General features: G+C 38.6%; 1 protein-coding gene across 2 annotated transcripts in view; it reads left to right on the forward strand.

Annotated features, from left to right (window-relative positions):
- The first annotated feature begins 17,010 nt into the window (after positions 1–17,010).
- Positions 17,011–24,918, forward strand: part of LOC118821008 (NXPE family member 3-like) — a 37,612-nt gene continuing 29,704 nt past the window's right edge. For both annotated transcript variants that reach the window (XR_005008301.1, XR_005008302.1), the window contains exons 1-2: positions 17,011–17,131; positions 17,247–17,422. The gene's annotated coding sequence lies outside the window, so the exon portion shown is untranslated. The remainder of the gene's footprint in view (positions 17,132–17,246; positions 17,423–24,918) is intronic.

The raw sequence follows: 24,918 nt of genomic DNA on the forward strand, positions 1-24,918 counted from the left end.
GAGGAGGTATTTTATTACAGCTTGAATTAGATAAAGTTATTTTTGTACATGGGTGAATGACTAATAAGGTTTTCAAAATGACAGTTTATAAACGTATTATTAAAAGGATGTGTGCTTTTATATCTATGTGCATTGTATGTCTTAAATATAGTTAGTGTTATCAGGTGGCACAACCAGCAAGTCAAATTAAGTTCTGTTTTAATAACTGAAAGAGGCAATTAAACACTTAAACATGCTGGTGGTACAAGACTGCTTTGACAGGCTTGGCTGTCATTATAGCGCCCCTTGTTGTAACACTCAGATTGCAGCTTGCACTTGCGTTGCGTTATAAAATGCTTCGTGACACATTTTTTAACACAACTACTCGCAAAACCCTGTCTGTGTAGCTCAAAGTGTCTGCGCTCATGTCCTTGCGTGAAGTATGTTTCGGGCCTTTCTGTACAGCAGTGCCTTCAAGTCAGGAGCACAGATCCCTTGTCACATTAAACCTTCTCTTTAGCAATTTGTGTTTTTCACAAACTTTTCACACTACATATCACCCTTTAATCTACAACAGGGGTGCTCAGTCCAGGTCCTGGAGATCTACCACCCTAGAGCTTTAAGATCCAGCACACTTGGCTTTAATATTCAGATGTCCCTGCAGGCCTTCATAATGTGGATCAGGTGTGTTAGATTAGGGTTGGAGCTTAACTCTGCAGAGTAGTAGATCTCCTGGAGCAGGATTGAGCACTGTTCGTGTACACCATAAAAAACAAAGACCTCCATACTGGTTTTTAACCTTGTGGCCAGATATTCAATATATATGACATATACATATAATATATAGTAATACTGAAGAATATGGAGCGGATATAAAGTTGGTTTTCTCTCGTGTGTGAATGGTGAGTGAAAATAAAAAGCCTAGAATGGAGTGAGAGCAGAGTGATTACAGAATGCTTTGAATGGGGAGCAGTAATTGCTGCTGATCCACTCCACTCACATACACGGATAACTGTGAATCATCAGTATAAGACTGATATCTAGCATTATGTTTACAAATTATATGTCCTAGGGGCTACACATAAAGGGAGAGCATTACAGGCCCTAGAACAGAGCCTTGTGGAACACCACTCTTCACTGCTAAATGTTAGAATAAGATTCAGACTCTGATTAAACTTGTGAGTGGGTCCTATAACATCCATGGGAGCCCAGAATGCACATGGATTATGCTTATAACTACATCGAGGGGGAGTACATAATAGGGGCCAGGGTATTGCCTCATAAAGGAGAGCCCAATTGATCTTCATGGTGCAATGCCGTGGTCAGTAGCCCACAAATTTTGGAAAAAATTTAATTTTTGATTCATGGTTAGAATGGTTCAGTTTGTCAAGTGGCCTGACCTCAGCAAAACAGTGAAAAAAGTGTAATTATTATAATAATATTTATGCATTTTAGAAATAAATATTAAGTATAAACAGAAGTACAAGGACAAAGATTTCTATGGGTGTCTAAATAGATGCGTGCTTAGTTTGGAATCAGTCTGAAAAGTCAGGTGGCACAACCAGCAAGTCAAATTAAGTTCTGTTTTAATAACTGAAAGAGGCAATTAAACACTTAAACATGCTGGTGGTACAAGACTGCTTTGACAGGCTTGGCTGTCATTATAGCTCCCCTTGTTGTAACACTCAGATTGCAGCTTGCACTTGCGTTGCGTTATAAAATGCTTCGTGACACATTTTTTAACACAACTACTCGCAAAACCCTGTCTGTGTAGCTCAAAGTGTCTGCGCTCATGTCCTTGCGTGAAGTATGTTTCGGGCCTTTCTGTACAGCAGTGCCTTCAAGTCAGGAGCACAGATCCCTTGTCACATTAAACCTTCTCTTTAGCAACTTGTGTTTTTCACAAACTTTTCACACTACATATCACCCTTTAATCTACAACAGGGGTGCTCAGTCCAGGTCCTGGAGATCTACCACCCTAGAGCTTTAAGACAAGACACAAGTTGCTAAAGAGAAGGTTTAATGTGACAAGGGATCTGTGCTCCTGACTTGAAGGCACTGCTGTACAGAAAGGCCCGAAACATACTTCACGCAAGGACATGAGCGCAGACACTTTGAGCTACACAGACAGGGTTTTGCGAGTAGTTGTGTTAAAAAATGTGTCACGAAGCATTTTATAACGCAACGCAAGTGCAAGCTGCAATCTGAGTGTTACAACAAGGGGAGCTATAATGACAGCCAAGCCTGTCAAAGCAGTCTTGTACCACCAGCATGTTTTCTCAACTGCCATAGCAGACGAGCAGTGAAGTCTCACGCAAAGATGGCTTACATAAACCTCTACTGTCAATGTTTAGCTGTTGAGGCTGCTGGAAAAGCAGTAGATCCCTCTCTAATTCGTGGTTTATCACCCCATTGAGTACTGAGTGTTTTAACCACCACAGCAGTGAGTTTGTACAGAAGGACAGAGTGTTTGCAGTGCATTGGCTGAGCGCTGTCATTTGCGTTCGCGTCCTTGCGTGAAGTATGTTTCAGGCCTAAAGGACAAGGCACACTCCCTCATTATGTGTTAGTAATGATACATGATCAAAAGTATTCAGATTCACCGTCTCATTACTTACCACTTTATATTACGATTACATACCCATTGCTGAAACGTGTTAAAATGCTCCATTATTCCCATTGAAACAAATGTAGTTAAAACTTCCAAAAAAATCACTGGATACTTCTTGTGCATGTGCAAAAATGCTTCTGCACACACACTGATTCATCAGCTGGCTGTGCTTTTGCACATGCAAAACGCATTATAGCCTGCATATACTAAATGCATTATAGCCAGCACATACATTTAGTTGTTACAGTCCATAGTATACACGCAGTGTCTACAGTAAAAATGCACATGTAGTGAATACTTTGTCTGAATAAATGAAATTAAAAGAAAAACCTCTTTTCCCCCTCCTGTCTACAGTTACTACACCAATAAAAATCTACCTGGAGACGATATCACGGTGAAGGTGTCTCATCGAGACCTGGACTCAGGTAAGTCTCCACACAAAAGCCTCCAAAGAAAATATTTTGAAAAGATTAGTGTCAATGGCCATATAGACACTGATAGGTGGTCAAGGTGAAGAGACTTGAACTTTTCCTGAACTTCTGTTTTAAATAACCCTAATGCAAAAAAAAAAAAATAATAATAATAAAAAATACGCAACTGAATACATTTAAGACAGTGTATTCAGTATTAAGCCAACACTGTTTGCAATGCTGGTGATAGGAACCATGGGTTGTAATAGCTACAATGCAAATATAAGCATTTTAATTACAATCAAAAAATACCTGCATATATCTTCTGAGCTTTTATATGTAACTTTGTTAATGGAAAAATAATGGTAAATCTGAAAGAAAAAAAACCCTGCATACACCACTATGCCATAATTTTCTTGTCTTTTAAAATGTTTTAGGCCAAAATAGTACCTTAAAATTATAGCAAAACTTTGTCTCATACAATAGGTACAATTTGGTAACAATTTCATATGATAGCTTTTAAAGGCATTAAACACTTCATACATCTGGAGCCGTATTACAGAAACTTTTCTATTTGTCTTTAGTTAATATCTGACAGGTCAAGATAAGATCTTTCACAAACTTGTATTACAAGAGCAAATCTTGTCTTAATTTAGGAATTTCATCTTATCTTTTCATATGAACATTAAAACATAAGTTACAGCTGCCGTTACCGATATTAAAAGGTCAAAATGAAGTTAAAGTGCAATAAACTGGAGATTAAGAATATTGTGAGTGTTTCCCCGTGTTGTCATCACATCCCAGTTTCAGTTTTCTTTTCCCAAATTCTTTAGCCAGCATCCGAGCCAAGCTACGTTATTCCTCTTTGTAAACAACCACATGGTGATCTCTGTCTCTTCATTATCACCACCATCACTTTACTATTTTATCTGATGAATTTCATCAACATTAACACATGAAGGTCATCAGAGGAGCAGTGGAAATTGTGCCTGAAGTGTCTATGATTTTTAAAATGCAGAAAGAAAAAAAAACATCTCACAAGTAAATCCACAGTTTTGCAATATAAATACATGTAACGTCATTATGCTAGTAGTGAATTACACTGCCAGTAACAGTTGTCCAAAAACAATAGAAATGGAGAGTTAAGGGTTATAATAAGATTATGAACTTGCTCTGCAATAGTTACTGTCCTAAATTTATTCGTAACTAAGGTTATCATGGTTACTAAACAAATAATGTGGTATAGACCATGGCTCCTATCACCATCACTGTGAACAATTCTGACACCGTAAGATTCTCTAGGATGGTGCATTTCAAATTGAGCCACTCTGAATGACTGTTCACAGTTTAATTGTGCAGAAATGCTTAAAGTTAGTGAAATTCCCCTTTAAATAAGCTGTGAATTGTAATATAAGAAGGGCTCCATTCCTGTCTTTGCCTGGATTTGCCTCTGGCAGTAAGCTTAGGAATTAATTGTTTAGCATGAACATGCCTAAAAGCAGAAAAACTTTCCAACTCACCGTTTAAACATGTGCATATGTGTGGGTGTGTGTGCATGTGTGTGTGTAAAGGTATGAATGTTAAGTGTGTTCCAGGACTAGACACGCCCTCACCAGCTGGTTTCTATCTTCATGATAACTGGACGTCACTGATGTGCCATGCCCAGTCTTTCCCCACAGCCAATCAGATTGCAACATGCTTGAAAGACAAGCAGGTTCTGATGATGGGAGATTCCACGTTGAGACAGTGGTACGAGTACCTGCTGAAAACTGTCCCAAGTATGTCACATATGCAAAACAAATATAACTGAAAATAAGTGATGCATGGAATTCATTTGATTCACACATGTACATCATTGTGAACAAAATATTATATATTACAGCAATAATTTTGTCTGACATATTTTGGCAATAATTATTTTCATGCAATAATTAATTGACCTGACAGGAATCCTACAGTGAACATGAATAACCACTCTATATAACAGTGGTTAACCTCATTAAGTTTCACTCTTGCCTGCCACAAACATAAATCTGAGGCTACAGTGGGCAGAGGCACATCAAACTGGACAGCTGAAGACCGGAAAAATATTGCCTAGTCTTTTCAGTTTTGCCTAGAATTTCAATTTCTGTCGTGACATGCAGGAAATAAGGTCAGAATTTGATATAAACAGGCTGAATCCATGAACAAACCTACCCAAATGTCAAACCGATGCTAGTAAGACGTTGGACAGATTTGGAGTTGAATTTTAGTTGAAAATGAAAATCGGGTTGACATCAGAAACAAATGTTGGCTTGGCATCAACATCCAGTGTCAGACAGATGTTCAATTTTGTTTGGAAATCAAAGTTGGATCTCTGTCAAAAAACAGTGTTGGGAAGACATCAACCTCCTGTGCTGGACAGAAGTTTAATTTTGGTTGGAAATGTTGATTTGACATCAATCTCTAATGTTAGATAGACATTGAACATTGGTTGCAAATGAAAATTAGGTTGATGTCAAAACCCAATGTTGGCTTGACATCGACAGATGAAGTTTAGTTGGAAATCAAAATCAGATATTCATCAGAAAACAACATTGGGTTGACATCAAGCTTTAGATAGGAGGACAGGAGGAGTGGGCAGCTGTAGATGCAGTACCTGGGGAAACTTTATGGGTGCCTTGGTCAACGGTAATTCAGCCGTGGACAGGAGACATCTGGGACTGAACTACCAACCCTGCAATTAGTAGACAACCCATGGCTCGGTAATGAATAAGCTGTGTATGTATAGCCACGAAAATGTTCAGAACAAAACTTAATCAGACACTTAAAACATTATCACCCTGCTGAACATGGCTAATTAAAAAAAACTAGCAAAGGCAAAGTGTCTAAAACTAAAGCTAGCAAGGGTCCATTTTTATTTATGAAAACATAGTTTTTTTCTCTGCGTTTTGGCCTCCCATCCAGAAAAACACAGGACTGTCTGTTCAGCTTTGAGTCTTTATTCTGTAAACTTGCATTAGTGAGGCTTCAATGAGCAGGAATGAAGCAGTTTAGTTGTGTGCAAAGCTTAGGCCTTCTTGATAGGCTAACACTACGTGGAGTGAAAGTAACTTAGCAAAACTCAGATCCAGCAATAATTCTTTTTCTCTACCACTTGGCTCAGGTGCTTGTGCTACCTTTAATGATACACACCTGTTGCTGGTTTGGCATCGGCCGTGCCGGTTCAGGCCCCTTCCCGCAACTGTTGTGAGTGCTTGGAACTTGGGCGCTGGAAACATGTGAACTATGCCCTATGATAACATATTTGATACAAATAGTCTATATAACCATAATATAACCTAGAGGAGTTAAACATTTGAAAGCACATTTGAGTGCAGAGGCTCTTAAACCTTTAGACCCCAACAGAATTCTAGAACACTCTTGAATTCCTGACAATTTTCATGACAATTTTCCAGGTTAATCAGCTCACTGCTGTTTTTTAAAAAAAGGTTTAATCACAAAACCAGGTAAAAATGACAATTATAAGTTTAGTTCACTTTACAGTGAAATGCAGAGAGGCCAGCAGAGGGCCTAAAGGGTTAAGGGGTTCGCTTAATCCACACTGGCTACCCTACCCTACAGCTATCATTTTCTATTGTTTCTATTGTTCTACCACAAAAGTAGATGTTATAGTATGAGAAATACAGTAACACCTTACTTCAACCTTGCTACATAATTGAAATAACCTTGTTATGTTTATAGATGTCATATGATGTCATGAGTTGTCATGACAGATTTTGTTCAGCAATATAACAGTGTCACTGCTCATACCACCTGTTTCATACTAGATATTAACATTATGGATATGCTGTATTAAATATAAGAATATAACTATATAGTGATATTAAAATTTAAATAACTGAATTTGAATTATAATAATCTTTTAAACAGACACTCAACATTCTCCCTCTTACCAGAATTGTTCAGTTATAATACAGCATCATAACAGTGCTGTGACCTTAATCAGTTTCAGAAGCACAGTCCAGCCAGCTAGCTATAGGTAACAGATCTGCTGCATATCTTTAGTATTAAAACAAAAAGTGTATACATTTAAACCGTATTGGTAGGGGATTAAACATTACCCTTCACTGACATTTCAAATCTTTTTGAAGACTCAATAACACATTTTAACGATCCATGGGGACCCTGTATTAGGGATGCCCCGAAATTTCAGCAACGTGTTTTTGGCCAAAAATGGTGGAAAATGGCACTTTAGGCTGAAAGGTTATACAAATACAATTAAGTTGGCTAGAAGCAAGTGTCAAAGTCTGACAACAATCATGACCATACAAAGATCTTTCATGGAAATGAAAATTAAAAACAGTGATCAACAAAGCATTTGTTTCCCTTCGCTCTTCTGCAGTGGTCAGAGCAGATGCTGTCAAACAGCCAAAGCGGCCACAGATCAACAGTAAAATGTGGCTGTGGACGCATATTTCACGGTTTCCACGAGAGAAAATTACACAAGCAATTTATAATCACTGTTCCGGCCAAATGAAAAGAGCAAGTACAACACCAAAGAACATGACATCCTGCTCGACATGCAGTAAAACAACAGAAGCAGAACAGACAGTACACCAACGGCATCTGTACACAGTTTTTTTAAATGACAGTTCACAAATAACAGTGACAAAGTGCAGACTACACAAAAGTAATTTTTTGCATCCAATGACCAACTTTCTTGTTGAGAAAGCTGGATTTCATGTAAATCTACTACACATGTTGTAATGATTTTATAAAGATTATTTTAACTGTTTTATGGAGTTATAAAAAAACAGTGTCAGTTTTGGCCAAGTATTTTCATTTTGGTACATCAATACTGACTATGGACAAAGATAAACAGGGAGCCAAATGTTTCCACCTACACTCAGAAAAAAACTGTTCCTTTCACAGAACAAAAGCTATCACTGAGGTGGCACCTTCCAGGGCCCATGTATCAAACACAAGGCCTGCAGGCCAGATTAGGCCTGCGACACAATCCTATCCGGCCCGCAAAAGTATTTTAATTTTCTATTAATGTTAACCCATTTCACAATGCACTGCACTACAGTCCCCAGCATACACTGCAACATAATGTGTGCTCTGACTCTCCTACCCCAACAACAATCTTTGGGACAGCGGTTACACCTCAATTCTACACAATTCTACACACCTCCATTTCAGCTGCTGTTTAACCAAGATAAACTGAAAATAAACTATAAACACTATAAACACTGCAGCTCAGAAATTAAGCCTGAGTATTAATGAACCTGCAGCCAAAAAGGATGACAGGTTTCTATTTCAAGCAAATAGGTAGGTTTAAAAGACTGAGCTCCTAGGGACATTACATTTTGAATATTTATAGTGTTCATGTAATATTTTAAGGTATACTACAAGTGCCTAGATTTTACTACTGAAGTTTTTGCATATTTTGAATAAACAATGACCAGTTCAGTTTATAGCACAACATGAAATAAAAAAAAAAAAACATGTTTGCTTTGGGTTTGCTTTAAGTAGCCGTATGCTGCTTTTACATTACAGTAAAATGAGGCGTTTTCCACTCAGCATCCATTCTTTCCTGTGTACACAGGCAGCAGTTGTGCATGGGGCATTGTGGGCACAGAACTAGGCTAGAACTCGGAGGCATAAACTTATCATGTCCCACAAAAAAATGCTTACTGTGCTAGGCTGGTGCTCTGCTCCAATAAAACACATGTCTAATATTATTTTGAAAGATATGAACAAAAACAAAAATCTCCTGCTTTCCTCTTCCATCAACAATGATATCAGTGTGTAGTTTAAACCAGAGCCAGTTTAAAGGGATCCTGACCGTTTTCTATTTCGTCTGTATGAAAAACATGACTGTTAAATGCCAGAGTGTGCCCGTGAACAAGTCCTGAATGAATGAGGGTAAATGGAGCTAAATGGCTAAAAACAAAAAGTTAAAATAGTTTCTAACCACCTGCTCTGGACCTTCCTTTAATTTCAGATGTATTTCACTAAAAAAGCAAAGAAAACTTTCCTTTTTTCTACAGTAATCGGGATTTGGGCTGTAGGATGCTAGCATTAGTGCTACTGAAAGCTGACTGGTTGGTGAGCAGAGCAGATTATTGGCTGAATAAAGAAAAGTCAGAAAGTCCTGTAACTGGAGTTCAAAACAGCATAAAACATTTTAAGGCTGACATATTTTTAATGGCAGTCTTTAAATTTTTTATGCTGTTTGGTCTTCAAGAATGAATTCATTTTTGTGTATAAAAATGTTTAACCTATTCATTTTGGATTCTCTCTAGTGTTTGACAAAAATTTACATAGTGTACTTTTAACAACCTTTTTGTACCCTGTTTACATTGTTTGTACCATTAGAAACTAAAATTGACCTGTACAGTACACTTTTTTTCTGACAGCATACAAAGAGTATGTCCATGTGTTTCTAGCATTCTGACATGATATATCCTCATCCTTCTCTCTTCTTTTAGCCCTCAAGCAACTAAATCTGTACACCTCTGCCAAGTCTGGGCCATTTGAGGCAGTGGACACAGGCAATAATATTCGACTGGTATGGAGAGCTCATGGCTTTCCATTACGGACCTCCCTGACCCCCCGTGCTGACTTACACTACATCGCCTCCGAGCTGGATGCTCTAGCTGGAGGCCAACACTCTCTTGTGATCTTCACCATCTGTGCGCAATTCACTACCTTTCCACTGGCCACGTACCTACAGAGGCTATCTGGAATCCGCAGAGCTGTCCTGGCCCTTCTTCAGAGGGCACCACAGACCCTTGTGCTGATCAAGTCGGCCAACACAGGCTACAAGGACATTTATGGCAGCGACTGGTTGTCATGGCAGCTGGACTGTGCATTGAGGGTGATGTTTAGGGAGCTGCCTGTCGTGATTATTGACGTTTGGCAAATGACGTCATGTCACTACTCACCAGATAGCATTCACCCATCTCATGAAGTGATAAAGAATGAAGTAGATCTATTCCTCTTATTTGTTTGTCCAAGTTGACAGACTTACAGATACAAAGACAGTAAACTGTGTATCGTGACAAAGTATTTGCCCCCTTCCTGATTTCCTCAATTCTTGCATATCTGTCACAGTGAATGTTTTTATATCTTAAGGTAAAATGTAAATACAAAGACAATCTTATCAAACACAAAACACATTCTTTCAGTTACTCAGTTTTTCTTAGGACCAACATGCAAATCAGCCCCTTTAAAATGAATAACTTGCTGCATCATCTTTAGCAGCATTAACTGCTACCATTTCAACTGCTACTTGTTATCAGCCTTTTATACTGAGTGCTTTAACATGCACTCAATAATCTGATCATAATCAGATTTCTGCAGTTATCTGATTATTCAAATGGTCATGTAAACAGAATACTCTGATTACTTTGATCGGAGTAAGGTCTAGAAATCCAATTAAGAAATCCGATAAAGAGAGCTGGATTTTAGATTTTAGTTATCAGATTTCTTGGAGCATGTATATTCTTACTCGGATTTCTTTCAGATTTCTCAGTCTGTGCACGTGTGAAAACAGACGGCGGTACCGGAAATAAGCAAGCAGCGTTGCCGCAAGATGGCAGCAAACACTTTTGGAGCGATGCTGAAACCAAACACATGCTTGATGAAGGATTTAAATATTATCTTTTAAGACTTTAATATTATCTGTTAGATGACGTATGTTCATATTTTCAGGTAAAGTGGTGCAATGTTTTTTTAAAAAAAGCTGTGGCATAAGGTTTGAGTTTTACATTACATTAATGTCACATCTTCTTCTGAGAATCCAATTACTGCCTGACTCGTGTAGACTCAGAGTTTTACTGTTATCTGATTACTCCAGTGCATGCAAACGTGTTGATCGGATTACTGACAAAATCTGATTTTCTGCAGTTTTCTGCATTTAATTATTAAGTGCATGTAAATGCACTCATTGTTGTGAAGAAATCTGAGCCCTGTGTTCTTTTCAGAGCTGCTTTCATTCTGAAATGTTGGTAGCTTTTTGAGCATGAACTGCTCAATTTGACTACGCCACTCCACATCATTTAATTTTGTTTCTTATCAGCCTCTTAGATTTGTTTCACTGTCTTGATGCAGAACCTGAGCATGTTTCATCTGCGGCTCATGGACAGATGAACAAGCATTCTATTTAAAGCCCCTGACAACATTAATAGTAAACATTGTGCCACATGAAAACTGTTTATCAGTGTTATGTTCAAGAAACATATTATATGACTTTTATAGTAGATACATGCTCCAAAACTGTATGGGCGTGTCTCTGTAATTGTCATTGACTGTGGTGTCTCCCTGGCAACGTAAAAAACCCAGGGCCAGTTTCAGTACTGCTACCAATGCTAGAAATAGCACACAGAGGAAGCAGGATTGGTGTGGTTCAGAAATACATATTTGATTTTGTAGAACAAGAATCACCCTGTAGGAAAATAGACCACTTCCCTCTTCTTTAATGATCTCTGAAGTGTTGAGTAAAAGTGCAAAATTGAGGACAAGCTGTTTAATGGTCATTTCAGACATCTAATTACATTTTGCAGCTTACGCTCGAGAGCTCATGAAGCTTATGAGGGGTAGATCACGTGCATATTGCATCCGATATTTGAATGCTCAGCACTAATGTTTTATCCATAACCAATGGCTAGCTAGGAACTGTTGGACCAAACTTCTAAAACGCAGGTCATACAAGCTTATAAGTCAAGACTTACATTGAGAAATGTTTTGAGTGCGTTATTGTTCACTACACCTGAAAAGTACAATTGTTGGGAAACATTGTGAATCTTGATGTTAGGACAGTAGCAAATGTAATACTAAGCTAACATATCATTCTCTTCCTGGGGTTGGTGTACCGCTAGCTATTGCACTCTCGTAAATGAAATTAATTGCTTTATAGTAGGAAACACATAAGTAGGAAGCAGCTTGTAACTATGCTAAAAGCAATGGTGTGATAAATCTTTCTGGGAGCTTTGTTTAGGCCTCAGAGCAGCAGGAGAGCAGTCACTTTATGTAAGGGAGAGGAACACGAGAAGCTGCCATAGACATACTTCTAACCACGACTGGCACTTTCACAGATCTAATGTCACCTATGCCAAATTTAGTCCCACCCAACTCCCACCAAAATCAATTTGAGAAAAATGGTAGGAATCAAAAGTAAATTCAAAAATGTCTGAAGAGAAGAGACCACCATCATTCTTTCATGCCAGTTCTTTGTAAAAACATCACAAAACTACAGATAACAGTCGAAAGAAAATCATGTAAATGAGTTGCCAGGGGCTTTAAGTAAGTAAGAACAGATTTCTTGACTCCTTCAACAATAGCATGTTGTCCGTGTCCTGTGTTGTCCAAAACCTCATGGTCTGTTTTTAAAAGCCTTCAGGTACTTTTACTACAAATGTGAGACAAGCAGTGAAGTTTCTTTTGGTTAGGAGTTATTTTTTTGCCATGCTGCTCTTCCATGAATGCAACTTTTGTGGCCATGGTCTTTTATTTTGTGGAATCGTGAACACTTACTGACTACTTGAGCCTATAGAGAGCCTTGTTCCTTGGATTTTTCCCTGGAACCTTTGAATGATTTGCCACTGGCCTCTTGTGAAATTTTTGTCAAGTTGGTCACTGCTGGAAAGATTAATCAGCGTTCAAAAATTGTATATAAAGGCTTGGTGAGGTCATGGAACGTTAGAAAAGGTAACCCTTTCCAGATTGATATATTTCTACAGCTTTTTCACCTCTTCCAAATTTTGTTTTGAGCGTGCCTCTAACAACTCTGTGCCAACTACATCACGTTATGAGTCAGGCTTACGTTCAGCAGGGCTGGCAACATTCAAGCCTGACTGTGTTCAAGCAGCTGAATCTCATTATCAGTTGAACTTGATTCAATTGTAGCTTGAGTAAATAGAGGGGCAATTACCTTTTCCAATGGGTGATTCACATTTTGGACAAATTTGCTTCTTTTTATGAAATGAAATAATAATAATTTAAAAATGTGTTTTGTATTTGATAAGTTTAATATTACATTTAAAGATCTAAAAGCATTCACTGTGAAAAACATACAATAATAGAGAAGATTAGGAAAGGGTCAAATCATATTTAAGCACTGTATGATCTGGCATGTATTTGTATGTGTTAAGATTGTTTATCCACTTGTTTTGACTGTGATATTTGTATTATTTATGTAATAATGCCAGTGTGGGCTGAAACCAAGAGCTGTTTTCTGCCCAACTCTCTAATCTGTTGACAGGGTTAGAATTAAGGGGTTGCTGGTGGGGGTCTCTGGAGTGATGGAACTCCATCCAATATCTTTGGGATGAGTTTGATGATCATCCAACATCAGTACCTGACTTAATTAATACTCTTGTAGCTGAATGCAAACAAATCATCTTAGCGATATTCCAATATCTAGTGTAAAGTCTTTCCAAAAAAGGACAGGATGTTACTGCAGCAAAGAGGAACAAACCTCTACAAATACACTTCATTTCAGAAGAATTAAAGGATAAACAGGTGTCTGCAAACGTTCTGTCCTTTCAGCAAAAATGAAACCACCTTCGGAGCCACTACCATTTTATATCTGTTTCAACATCTTGGCTGTAGATATGTCTCAGTATGTGCTAATGTGCTAATTCAGGCTAAAAATATAATATAAACGAAACACAGACTTACTCTGCTTATAGCTGCTTTCCTTGCACCTCAGTCTTTCGGCGAAAGTAGAGTTTCTTGTAAAATGTCTCTCAGTGTTCACCTCTTTACGAGACTGAAGTCGCTTCTCATTCACCAGCTCATTCGATAGCTACTAGCTAGGCGAGGTTGTCTGCCTCGCTGTGTGACAAGCAGTCTATGCGCTGATCTTCAGGGTTAAAGGGTGAATTAGCAGTTAGACATTAACTCCAGCATTTAAGACCATTTATTCTGAAAACTCTGTGGAACTGTGTGTTATAACGATCAGCAGAGCTTTATTTTACAGCAAAGGACAATTATGTTATTTTACCTAAAATTCTAGTTCTGGTGTAGAGCCGCAACAGAGGAAGGTCTGACTGCAGAGCCACAGAGCCGCAGATTCACACCCACAGTTTCACTCCAGCGGTTTCAGGACAGCGCGATTGTGCCATGTAAACAAAGTCCTTATAGGAAAGTTGAGCGTTACGAGGGTCCCATTCATATTTCAACCCATGGCCGGTCAGCTCATTTATAACATTTCTGGAGTAAACAGCAACTAGTATGTGTTGCCATGCATATTACCATTCAGGAAGGGATACCGTTGCCAATATATGAGCGATGTTGCCCAGTTTGTTCTGTAGAATACTCTTTTGGGGTGTCTACAAAACCCATTAGCTTACCCAGGCCACATAAGCTGTAGTTTGTTGTATTTACCCTGTGAATATCTACCCTGCTGAAAAAGGACCATTAGAAGCCATTAGGATTAAAACCTAATGGTTTTGCTTTCTAATGGGAATTGGCTTCATGGTTTCCAATTTAGACCACTGTAGTTTCCTGCAGAATACCTTCAAATCCCATTAGGAAATCATCAAATGCATATGGAATGAGCCATTGGTGACTTGTTAAACCAGGATCCATTAGGTTCCTTTACATTGTGACATTAACACATTTAAAAACCCAAAACACATTACAAAACCACCAGAAACTGAAAGAAACACTTAATGGTTTTTTCAGCAGGGATGCATTCAAAAACAACTTGTTTTAGCCTAAAGCTTAAATTATACATTAGCCCAATGCAAATTTATCAGAAATTTATTAGAAACCCGCCTAAAATGACTGAAATGTTAACTGCACTGAATGACACTGGCCTGAACTTCCTAGAGTGAAACTGCTGGCATGAAACTGTGGCTGGCTCTGCAGACAGATATTACTGGGAGGCCGCAACAGGGCAGTAGAAGAGCTGTGTGTTGCCGATCCCTGGCTTAGCTAAAGCGGAAAAAACTTTTTTGTAATAGACTATTACAAATAGTACTATGCAGAGCCAGGGTCACTGGTGGGAATTTCGAGGCTAAAGTGTTGCTGAAGTTTAACAAAGGACTCTGAATGTCATGTCTGTACATTTCTTGCTGAAATGCTTAAATTAGAGCAGTTTATTTCAACACTTGACAATGCTTTGCACAAAATTGTTTGGTGTGTATTCAGTTATTTTAGCTGATTTTGGTTAGGAAAAACCTGGAATGATTGACTTTCCCTTTACTTAGTCTAAATTGTTGTGGACATCACACCTTTGGTTGTGTAAGTTTGATTGTTCATTACACTTAAACTTATTTTTGGTGACAGTTTTCAATTGTTTCTTTCTGGCACAGGATTAAATTCAGTGACTTGTTCACACTGTCAGTTGGGCTTGTTTGGTGTGTCAGGTGGAGATTCATAAACATTCTGACAATCGGTGACTGATTATGACACCAGCATAATCAGTCACTGAAACATTCCAGTGTAAATAATGCTCCATTCCATAGGCCACTAGGCTAAAAGTAGTTTCACAGTTTTGGGGTCTGAGTCTGTTTTGGAGAAGGGCCGGTTTCCAGTCTTCATAAACAAAGCAGTTACTATTTGGGCAGAAAGCGAGGCTTCCTTTGCCATTAATCACGTGATTCTCTGAAAATAACACAATAATAATACTGAAAATAAAACAGCATAGAAAACTTACCTGTATATTTCCTTTTTTCTACAGCAAATGGGTTTTGGGCAGTAGGACATTAGCATTGCTGCTACTGAGTGCTGATTGGTTGGCAAACAGAGCAGCTTATTGGCTGTTCACACTCACTGACGTCATGAACATACATGAGGCACCATTTTAAACTCCTATAACTCGGGTTTAAAAGCTCTTAAAATATAACAGTGGTGTCAAAATTCAGTGTTCGGGAAATGCACAAATACTTATTATTAACCCATTCATTTTTGGACTCGCTCAGGAGCGCCCTCTATTGTTTGAGAGACTCCGAAGACATTACAGAGTGGTAATTCTCCTTTCTACGAGTTCTCTGATGTAACGTTACTACTACTTGTTTTTATTATTATTATTATTATTATTATTATTATTATTATTATTATTACCACCACTGCTACTATTAATTAATTAACAAACAATAAAAATACAAAAAAAAGACACAATTAGCACAGATACACATATAATCAAAAAGCTTTAGAAAGTATATCAATCATCCCCCTAGCCTTCTGTGGCAGTCATTACAGTGACTCAGCCTAGATGACAGTGACTTGACAGTGAGAAAAGAGCCCCCTAGTATTCTGTGGTAGTCATTACAGTGGTACATCACAGGTCCTACATGACAGGGCCTACATGACAGTGGCACATGGCAAGAGCACCCGACAGGAGCCCCTTAACATAATGTGACAGTCTTTGAAGTGGCACTTATACAGAGAAATTTTGTTCAGAAACTTTAATCCATTCTTATTGTACTGCCAAATTCTTGTTTTGCTGTACAGATGTTTTATTTGGTATTTATTTGGTATTTTGGTATGAAGAAAATAACAGAACATATTTTGTGACAATTTTTTTTTTTTCTGTTTTCAAAATACCACATCCTCTGTATTTCACAATGAACTTCATCCCTGTAAAGTTAGCATCAGTTACTCACAAATTCCCAAAGCTATATAAGGACTGTGCATCTGTTCTTGTCTTTTATGACTTCACAAGGATAACTGACTCAGTACTTTAAACGGCTTTTTTTGTATTATGTGTATCTGTGGTCCATGTGCTTTTTCACATTGATACTAACTACACCACAAAATCATTCAAGACTTTGAATAAAAAAAAAAAAATATGAAGGTCATAAGGATGTAAAATGGATATCATGTGGAAAAAGTTCAAACGTGAGGGAACATGAGAGAGCTTACAAAAATGGAGAGAATGAATACATACCCCATGTTGTGGTGTGCAAAACATTAGAATCTTATTGCTTTTGCACACCCGCCCCCACCCCCAAAAAAAAAAAAGTTGTCAGTGTCGCAGTTTTTCAGCTTCTGCGTTAGTTTGTGAAGGCAAAAATGGCAACGAGGAAATGAGTGAAGTGAAAGAGAAAGTGCGATTCACCAGGCTTCAATGGTCTTGGAAACCCAAAAACAAACCAACCTAACGGTTCAGCTCGAGAAGGACTTGCGAAGAAGCGTGAGTATGAATTTACATATAAACGTATTTAGTATATACTTTAAATTAACTCCCAGCAGTTATAAGTGAGATAAACTAAAGTTCATGAAGGGTTTATGCCTCCACTCTGATGCAGGAACTGGAAGATTCTTCTTCTTTTGGGGCTGTTACGGCACTATTGGAAGTATCCAGTTACAGTAGTCCAGTGGAACATCTGACTGCAGTTGAAACTTTTGGCAACTTGTCTTTGGAGTTTATAGTACGACAGTTACATCGCAACGCCCTGTTGTTTGCTACAAACCGGAAATAACGGTTAGTGCACAAATAACGTTCTTTACTGTGTTATAAAGGCGTTTGGTTTGTTTAAGACATGCGCTGCCAATTCGCTGTTTATGGGCTGTTTGTAGAGCTGAATGAGCAGTAATAGTTCTTGCAAAAAGTCGTCAGCTGTTTTATTCGGTTAATATTCATCATAGGCAGAATTCAACGATCAACTAATAACGTAAGATAATTGATTAAACCTGTTGTAGTGAATGTAGTAATAATAATAATAATAATAATAATAATAATAATAATAATAATAATAATAATAATAATAGTAATACCTCAGGTTTTCTCTAATCTACAGCAAAAACTCATCATCATCATCTTCATCACCATCACTTTTTTTATATAGCCTATAGAAATAAAAGTGATGATGATGATGATAATTATGATGTTATTCTTCTTTCTTCTTCTTCTGCATCTTTCCCATGCTCAAGTACGCTTTACAATCAGAAACAGACACACACACACACACACTCTCTCCACAGCTCCCACAGCTAGCGGTGGGCTTCCGCTAATCACGGTATACAGTCACTAATACGGAAAGAGTCCTCAGCCGGAGGGAGAAGTCTCAGTCCGCAGCTGCATCACACATGCGGCCGGCCCGGGAAGCCTCGAAGGCCACGAAGTGGTTTTCCTGCAGCCGAAGACCACCGCTCCACGCAGCCTCACAGCTGCAGTGCAGCATCACCCGAGTGGCCCAGGCAGCCACGTAGCCGCGATGTGGCACTTGTAGAAAAACCCCTTCCACAAGTTACAACCTGTTAGATTCTGAAGCAAATAAATGTCTTCGTCTGTCCGACAGTCCACACGGAGGTCTGATAGCTCCTGTCCTGTGTTTCTGACTCTCTCTGCTCCCTTTCTCCGCTAGCCTGACCACTGTCCAGCCTTTAAGACAGACTTATTAATCGCCAGAATGATCTCACGTGTGTGTACCAAAATTCACAAAGCACACAGCCGGCAAAAAAGCATGATTTGGTAGGACATCACATTATCTCTGCACTACTGAGGGCAAATAATTGAACTTACCGCTGTGTGGATGGACACGAATTCCCCAACTCAACTACAAAAGAATTACAGGGATATTCAGTCCTAACACTAACATTTAACACTTGATTTCTCGTGCTATGTAACGTTCTGTAGCGCAGTACTGCATCCATCAGCCTCATCGTTTTGTCAGAATGCGCAATTTTGTATCCTTTTAACCCTTAGGACCCCAACAAAACTCTACAACACTCTTCCTGACCATTTGCAAAAAGCTGATCACTGTTTAAAACAAAATGTTATATATCATAAAAGCAAGTAAAAATGAGAAATCCCTGTACGCAAAGGACAATGTCGACGGTCAATATTGGATGCTCATGATCTTCGGGCCCTCTGGTGGCACTGCATATGTTTCAATTGATGACATGATTGAAGGTTTAACCAAACGTTTCAGTGCACGGTTTGGTTTGAAAGAGCAGTGTGAAAAATACCGGCAGAAATATATTATCAATCAGAAAGAAGAGTTGGGAGTTATAAGATATCAAACGGTGTTTTGGTCTCAGTGCATGTCTAATGGTGCTGCTACAGATGCCTTGCATGTTCTGCTTGCTACCAAAAAAAGATTCAGTTATGTCGTTTTCATTGGGCAAAGGTTGTGCGTGTGGCGGGCAGATGCTTTATAGTGACAGGTACTGCAGTGTTTATGTAAATCCAGTTTTCTCATTGATGTATTCATAGTCTTGTTATTGTTTTGTATCTTTATATTGTTGAAGCACTGGAATAGGTAGAGTGATGACTGCACTGCTGTCAGCCATAGGCTGTAGCCTGGTGTTATGACATTGTGAGACATAGCATGTTTGGAAATTGTATCTAGCAGGTTGGCCTACCCACTTTTCATAGGCCTACCCAGCAGTTTATTTCTGTCTATGCCAATGATTTAAGCTGTTTGTTTGTACATGATTTATATTTTCCACCAAAATATCACAATGACATTGACCGTGAGAATTGTTTGTCTCAGATGAAGGGGGCAGATCTAGATGCATTTGCAGGTGGACCCAGAATTTACTTGTTATACTATTGTGCAGTTTTACTGCATACTCATTGAACTCGATAGCTCCTGTCTAGATAGATAATTTATGACCTTCCTCATAATATTACAATGCTGTTTCCAAACAAGATGACTGAGAAAGTTTGTGTTTTTTTTTTTTAATATTTGCCTATTTTTCATTTGATGCCAGCAACACGTTTCAAAAAAGTTAGAATGGGGGCAACAAAAGTCTGGTAAAGTGTAATGCTGAAAAAAAAAACCTGGTGGACGATCTCACAGCAAATAAAGTTAATTGGCAACAAGTCTATATTGACAGCCTCTCTGGGTAAAAAGAGCATCCCAGAGAGGCTGAGTCTTTCAGAAGTAAAGATGGGGAGGGGTTCACCACTCTGTGAAAGACTGTGCAGGCAAATATTGCAACAATTCAAGAATAACTTCTCTCAACATAACATAGCAAAAACCTTCATCATCTATAGTACATAACATCATTCAGAGATGTAGAGAATCCAGAGAACTCTCTGTATGCAAGAAACAAGGCTGAAAACCAATACTGGATGGCCATGATCTTTGGGCCCTCAGGCAGAGCTGCATTACAACCAGATACGAAGGTGAAAAGTGCTATATAAATAAACTCGCCTTGCCTTAACTTTAGTCTGACACCACTAATTCGCTAATAATGGCTATGATTATTAATCAACCCTTGCCTTTGTTGGGCTCTAAGCAGGATTTTTACCTTTGTTCTCCAAACTACAAGCAAATTAAAAGAAATAACATTGCAATTAAAACCACACAGCAGACTAGGGTTTAATTTCCCACCAACACACCACACCTATTCCTGAACAACATCACTCTCAGGGCCAGCTATGCCATGTATTATGAGGAAGGCCTACAGTTGATTTATGTATGCAAAGTACACAGTCTTTGGCGTAGTCATCCATCAACTGTCCAGACAGAAAGCACTTGGTCATGTGGTTGATGATTACCCATTTGCAATCATCAGCTTCAACACTGAAACAAGCAGAGAAAAAATCAGATTCTAGACTTTTGTTTAATACCACATTTGTGTTTGCAAGTAGAAGAGTAGACATTTAATTATGCTTTGAATTTGATGGAAAGTTATTGTTTTGTGGAAAGCAAACATCATCTTGACCAAAAAGTGACCTTTTCTTAACCATAAAAATGTGTTTAATGCAAGAACATTGAACTAATATCATGTGACATCAGTCTGAAGGCCACCACACACTAGATCACCACATCACTCCACAATCTCTAAATTAAAATTTTTAATGGGTGTACACAGACCAGTGCCGACACTTCATGTGGATGCTCAGCGGCACTCAGCAACTCCAAGCACTGTTCAGTTTCACAGGGAGCCACTTAGCACATTATCATCACAATGTTCATTATAGCCATATCGAGAACACAAGAAGCCACAGATCATCACAAGTGATTTAAAATTCACAAAGGCAGTCAGTCTTTTATAAACAACCAAATGTTAATGATCTCTTATCTCAGCTAATGTTACTAGCCTAGTCTTTTTTCACCTCATATTTTTAGCTCAAAAACAGTGAAGAAACAGTAGACTATGCTAAAATTTCCTGTGGTAGACTGGCGACCTGTCCAGGGTGTTTCCTGCCTTCCGCCCATTGACCGCTGGGATAGGCTCCAGCTCCCCCCACGACCCAGCGGCTTGGAAAATGTGTGTGTGTGTGTGTGTGTTGTGTGTGTGTGTGTGTGTGCTGTTAAAATTTGTATTCATTAAAATTATATGAGTAGAGTGTAAAAAGTAATTTGAACTTGATGTTTAGCAGCGTTCTCACTGCATTCATTCTATAGCATTCATTCTAAAGGAATTTCCGATGCATGCGCATGCTGACACATGCATGTGCACCAATAGACAGAACTTAACACATCAGCAGTGTGGGATGGCAAGCAGCAGTAAAAATGCTCATGACAAAATTTGTAACAGCAGTACTTTGTGGGAAAAACACGCTCACAGGAGCCCCTTACATGAATGGCAGAGCCAGGCTTCTTTCAGTACCCATATGGAATAAAAAAGGACATGTATTTTTATATATTTAAAATACATCTCAAATACATTGCAATCCATGCAGAAATACATTCCAAACACTAAAATGTATTTCAGAATATATTGCCATATTAATCAGATATATTTTTAAAATACATTTATTTAAAATTATTAGGAAATATTGCACATAGAAATGAACCATACAAAATTGGTTTTGTATGAAAATAGCTCTTGGAAAATGTATGAAATGTACGAAATACATGAAATGTATGAAAATAGCTCTTTACTGTTTGGAATACCTTTTGAAATGAATTTGTATTCCAGTATTTTAATTTCAAGTATTAGCAAATTAACTCTTAACATGGCAAAAGCAAGTGTTGTAGGTATTGATACACTATTTACTGACTGACTGATTGACTGATTGATTGATTGATTGATTGATTGATTGATTGATTGATTGATTCATTCATTCATTCATCTTCTAAGCTGCCTCTCCTCCTGGGTCATGGGGGTGCTGCAGCCTATCTCATTGCTCACTAGGTAGAAGGCATGAAAAACTCTGGACAGGTCGCCAGTCCATCACAGACCAGACACACAAACACACACGCACACTCACGCCTAAGAGCAATTTAGGATCTCCAATTGGCCTGACAGCATGTCTTTGGGCTGTTGGAGGAAACCAGAGCCCATTCATTTAGTTCATGTATATTTATGTAACCTTTGTTAAAACAACATGCAATTGAAAAATATATAGTAACAATTGCGAATAAATGCATTTTAAAAACATATTTAACAAACACATTTTTTGGTCATTTTCGTATGTAAAATATATATTTGATACATACTTTTTTGTATTTGTATGGAACATTTTTTTTATATATGGGTAATCACTCATCTGTTGCTGTGTAGTCACTTACCGTCTGAGTTAATGTTAGTCCAGGCTGTTATTGAGGGAGCATTAGAGAGACATACGGAAGGAACTGCTAGACCCGGTGTAATGATAGCATTTACCCTTGATTTAGCCTTTGGCACAGCAGCCCGCTAGCCTACCTGCAGTGCACCTCTATCAGTCAGCTGTATCAGCTGGACCTGTGCTTCAACCCAACCAGGAAAAATCAATCTGCTCAATGTAAAAGCAAGATGTGTCAAAAGCAAAGATGTGTCTTCAACCATGACATTCTTAAAGTCCTCTCCACATTTTCTCCGTCTCCATGCTAAGAGAGGAGCAATTTTTCTATGGTGTTTTGTTATACACTTCTCTCTTGCGCTCTTTCTCGTTCTGTCTTTCTTATGGGCACACTCTTTCACACTCTCTCACTCTCAAGCGCTCTCTATCGCTCTCACTCTTTCTCTATAGTAATTTTACAGTCTATAGCTGAGTTGGAATAGCTCTGGAGTTTGATGAGTGGGGGGGAATGTACCCCTGAATGAAATGGATGGATGGTGAGAGTGATGCACAAATGAGCTGGGGTGAACTCTGTGGCATTCTGCAAACACCTGCATCTCGCTTTGATGCAAATGGACTTCTGTTTTGTTTTTTGTGTTGTGTTACTTTCTGGGTCTTATAAATTACCAGAAAGTTCTGCTGATCCTCTCATGGTCCTCTATCCATGTTGCAGCTGGAGATCAAATGGAAATGGACACAAACTTGTGAATAAGCATTTTGAAAAGTGAAGGAGTTGATAACTTCAGAAAACATGGTCACTCATTATAACCTCAGTTTTCCCCTGTGCCTAGCTTGTGATGCTTCATCATATGGCAATGGCACACGGTTTACGCATTGCATGCCTAACAGGTCTGAAAGACCTATCACATTTACATCAAGGTCAATAAGCCCAGCTAATTGTAATTAGGCTAAAGCATTCATTCAAATACAGAGAGAGATGAGCCGAGACCCAGGGCTAGTCAAGGTGCACAAATTGACCAGAAAAGGGTGGTCTGTTGTGGGTGATCCACAGATTCTTGAATATTCAGTTAGGCGTGAACAGTTGTCTATTTCTCAAGGCTGTCTTATTTGGGGTACGAGAAAGACTGTGCCACCTAGGCCTAATTCTTAAGTATTGGAAGCACTTCATGAAGATTACCTGGGTGTTGTTAAAATGAAGAGCCTGGCCAGAAGCTACATATGGTGGCCAGGGCTTGACCGTCAAATAGAAGACATGGCTAAGACATGCTCAGGGTGTCAACAAACCCAGCAACAACCCCAGAAAGCTCCTTTGCACTCATGGCAATGGCCATAAACAGTCTAGCAACAGAGTCACATTGAATATGCTGGACCTTTCCCTGGCCAGATGATTCTGGTAGCAGTTGATGCATACATAAAATGGCCAAAATTTTCATAGAGAGAAGTGTTACGTCCTCTAAAACAATTGACAGTCTCTGTGATATCTTTGCACATACTGGCTTCCCAGAACAGTTGGTGACTGATAATGGGATCCAGTTTAGTTCAGAGGAGTTCCAAGCTTTTGTCAAAAAAAAAAAAAAGGTATCAAGCACATTACCTCTGTCCATTACCATCTAGCCATGAATGACCTTTTGGAGAAGTTTATTCAGTCATTTCAGCAGTCCTTGATAGCCATGTACAAAGACATGACCTCATTTCAAGAGAAAATAGCAAAAGCTTTACTTGCTTACAGAAACACTTCTCTCTCATCAAACTATGGGTCAGTTGCCAGCTATGCTCTTCAGGAGAAACCCAAGATCATGTCTGGACCTGCTAAAACCTGACTTGTAGCTGCATGTGCAGAGGAAACAGGATACACAAAACCAAAAGCAGCCACTGTTCAGTACTTTTGATTCTGGCCAAAAATTGCTTGGAAGAGATCAGACAAAGCTAAAGCAAAGCCAGACCAAAGCCAGACATACACTGTGCGATTTTAGAAATCTTTTTTTTTTTTAGTGACTCACACTGTACGTTTAAATAATCGTTTGTGTACAGACAAAGTCTACAATATATACACTCACACTGTATGTAAACGCTCTGTCCAGGTTACATGAAATACTCTGTCCCTGAACAGTTTCAAATAAAGCTGTTTCATTCAAAATAATACACTGCACACTGAGTACTGAGCATGGAGAAACTAACGCAATAGGACAATACAGTCTCTCTACAGCCTATTTCACAAAAAAACACAGCATTAACATTTACCTCATCATTCTATTAAGATGCAGAGATCGTCTACCTTACTTCAACAAATTGAGCTGGTTAAAATTATTTCTTCCTCAAAATCTTCTACATATTCTGCATATTAGATCCAATTCTTACAAGTTTACTCAAAGAAATTTTGCCAGAAATAACCAAGCTCCTATTTGCATAGGAATCACATAGATAAAAAAAATCCAGTCTGAATTTAGAGTCCCTCATAGTACAAACAGCAGTGAAACTTGTAAATGATCTCTTATTATCCTCTGACCAAGGAAATG

Source organism: Colossoma macropomum, unplaced genomic scaffold, assembly GCF_904425465.1.
Source record: "Colossoma macropomum unplaced genomic scaffold, Colossoma_macropomum, whole genome shotgun sequence".
NCBI lineage: Eukaryota > Metazoa > Chordata > Actinopteri > Characiformes > Serrasalmidae > Colossoma > Colossoma macropomum.